This window comes from Microcebus murinus, chromosome 5 (assembly GCF_040939455.1).
Source record: "Microcebus murinus isolate Inina chromosome 5, M.murinus_Inina_mat1.0, whole genome shotgun sequence".
Classification (NCBI taxonomy): domain Eukaryota; kingdom Metazoa; phylum Chordata; class Mammalia; order Primates; family Cheirogaleidae; genus Microcebus; species Microcebus murinus.
Window position 1 is genome coordinate 64,847,361 of NC_134108.1, and position 3,308 is coordinate 64,850,668.

Consider the following 3,308-nt stretch of genomic DNA (forward strand, 5'->3'; position numbering starts at 1 on the left):
TTTGCTGAAGATATGATATTATATTTAGAAAAACCCAAGAAATTATTTTATCTTTATGGAACTTACCTTGGGCACATACAAATATAACAGACTTTTATGATGTTAAGATATTTTGTATACAACTACATCCTCTTTATTCTGCATTCTTTAATTTCAGAACAAAATAAACAAACAAAAAAACGCCAAAATACACAACATCCAATTCCCTTGTCAAATTAAAGAGGGAATGGGGCTTGAGGCCCCTGTTTCCTGCCTTAGACACAGGGACAGGAGAGAAAAGAAAAAAACTGGACACAGCAGAGAAAGCCTAGTGGGACAGGGCCACCCAAGACTACTGTGGGAACCATGGGGACACTCTACAGAGCGCACAAGGCTTTCAGGTATAAACTCCTAATCTACTTTTTCCATGCGAGATGCATCCTTATTACCCTCAGAGGGTGGAATCTCATCAGGAACAGCAGCACTGGGTTCCTCTGCTGTCATTTCACCATCATCAATGCCTAAGCCTAGCTTGATCATACAGTATATGTGGGTGGAGTCGCTCTGGGGATCCTCAAGAGAGGAGCCAGAGGAAAGCAGGTTCTTGACTGCCTTGTTGCTTTTGTCCACCTCAGTCATCTGTCACAGTGTCTCCACAATGGGTTGGTCGGAGTTTATCTCCAGGTGTTCTTTAGCCATCATGTAGCCCATTGTAGAGCTGTCCCAAAGTGCCTGGGCTTTCATGATCCACTCCATGTTGGCTCTCCAGCCATAGGTACTTGTCACAATGCAGCAGGGAGAAGACACAAGCCTATTGGAGATTGTCACCTTCTCAACCTTCTCATCCAAGATTTCTTTCATAAGCTTGTAGAGGTTCTCAAACTTTGCCTTGCTCTCCTCCATCTTCTTTTTCTCCTCTTCATCCTCAGGTAGCTCCAGGACCTCCTTGGTAGCTGAGACCAGGCTCTTCTTAAACTCCTTGAGCTGCTGCATGCAGTACTCATCAATGGGCTCAGTCACATATACTACCTGAAAGCCCCATTTCCTCACTCACTCCACAAAAGCAGAGTTGGCCACCTGCTCTTTGCTCTCACCAGTGATGTAACAGATAGACTTCTATGTTTCCTTCATGTGAAAGACATACTCTCACAGAGAAGTCATCTCATCTCCAGACTGGGAGGTATAATAGCACAGCAACTCATAGAGGCAGTGCTAGTTAGCGGAGTGGATTCCTCATGTATTCCAAGCTTCAGATTTTTAGAGAATGCTTTTTAGAATTCTTGTATTTCTCCTTGTCTTCTACCAACTCAGAGAAGAGCTCAAGTCACTTCTTAATAATGTTTTTGTGAATGACTTTCAAGATTTTGCTTTGCTGAAGCATTTCTTGGGAAATATTCAGGGGCAGATCCTCAGAGTCAACCACACCATGCATAAAGTTGAGATACTCTGGTATCAGCTCATCACAGCTGTCCATGATGACCACACAGCAGACAGAGTTTGATGTTGTTCTTTTTCTTCTAGCTCTCAATGAGTTCAAAGGGAGCCCAGTGAGGGATAAATAGCAATGCCCTGAATTTCAACTGACTTTCTACAGAGAAGTGCATGACTGTCAAGTGGTCTTTGTAGTCATTAGTGAGGATTAGTACTCTATCTAGAATTCTCCATATTTCTCTTGGGTGATGTCATGAGGATTTCTGGTCCAAATGGGCTTGGTCTTGTTTAGCTCCTCGTGATCAATGTATTTCTCCTTAATATTCTTCGTTTTCTTTTTCTTATCCTTATTGCTGTGATCCTCCTCATCGCCCACATCTTCTATCTTGGGCTTCTCTTCCTCACCTTTATATTCCTCTTCTTTCTCACCTTTCTCTTCCTCTGCCTCATTGTCACTGATTTCCTTCTCTTGTTTCTTCTCTAGATAAAGGGTGGTGGGATAGCCCATGAACTACAAGTGCTTCTTCACTACTTCTTTGATGTGCCTCTCCTCTAAGTACTCTGTTTAATCTTCTTTAAGGTGGAAAATAGCTTTGGTACCCTTACCAGTGGGCTCACCATGGTCAGCACATACAATGAAGGAACCCCCAGCAGAAGATTCCCAGGTGTACTGTTCATCAATGTTGTGCTTTGTGATCACAACCACTTTCTCTGCCACCAGGTAGGCAGAATAAAAGCCAACACCAAACTGCCCAATCAGGAAGATGTCTGCACCAGCCTTAAGAGGCTCCATAAATGCTTTAGTATCATACTTGGCAGTGGTTTCCAAATTATTGAGATCAGCCTTAGTTATACCGATGCCTGTGTCTACCAAAGTTAGAGTATGTTCCTGAGGGTTGGAGATGATGGTGATTTTCAACTCTTTACCACTGTCCAACTTGGAAGGGTCTGTCAGGGTCACATAGCAAATCTTGTCCAAGGCATCAGAAACATTAGAGATCAACTCCAAAGGAAAATTTCCTCATTGGAATAGAAGATGAGAGACATGAGTTGTGCAATTTCTGCCTAAAAGGCAAAAGTCTCCACCTTTTCCTCTCCATGGTACACTTCCTCAGGCATCTTGAAATAAAAGGGCTGCAAGTACTAGGGACGAGGGTGGGTCAGGACTATCTCATTCACACAACACACCAAGGCAATGTGGAAGTGAATCAAGAGGATATTAAGATATTGAAAGAACAGTGATGGTGTATGTGGCTTGATGGCGAAACAGGGAGATTATATCATTTACTTTTCCTCTTACATATTTTTGTATTCTCCAAATTTTCTTTATTGATTATATTTAACTTTTATAATAAAATATAAATATATGAACTGGATAGATAGATAGATAGATAAATTGATAATTAAATCCCAGAAGTGAAGAAATCCTTGATAGCAGGCATCGCTCCCAGGAGAGTTTTTGGCTTCTCTATACTGCCCTATCACTAAAATATTCAATCATGTGTTTATGATTTGTGCATATCATATATTGAAGTTGTTATATGTGTACTACTATATGTTATTATGAATATTATAAAACTTTTAATGTAAATTAGAAAAAAAGACATAGAAATAAACATTGCTAGAAGTTCAAATGTTCTCTTCTTTCACCCCAGTACATTAACTTGCCCACCACAGAGTTACATACACATACATACTCAATTTTGGCTTCTCTTACATTAGACTTCAAAGGAAAAAAAGAAACAAAATAAGAAAGAAGGATTATAAAAGAAAGGGTATGACCCTGTGACCTTGGAATTTTCAAAATAGAATTTATAATAATTGGAATGTGACTAGACTGTGTCTTTAGAGCTGACCTAGATTTTTAAAAAATCTGAAAATACTGCCCTAGTCTGAAA

The 3,308-nt window shown here is 40.3% G+C and overlaps 1 pseudogene; it reads right to left on the bottom strand.

Annotated features, from left to right (window-relative positions):
- Window positions 1–390: 390 nt before the first annotated feature.
- On the bottom strand, window positions 391–2,529 carry LOC105863625 (heat shock protein HSP 90-beta pseudogene; annotated as a pseudogene).
- Between the last annotated feature and the right edge of the window lie 779 nt (window positions 2,530–3,308).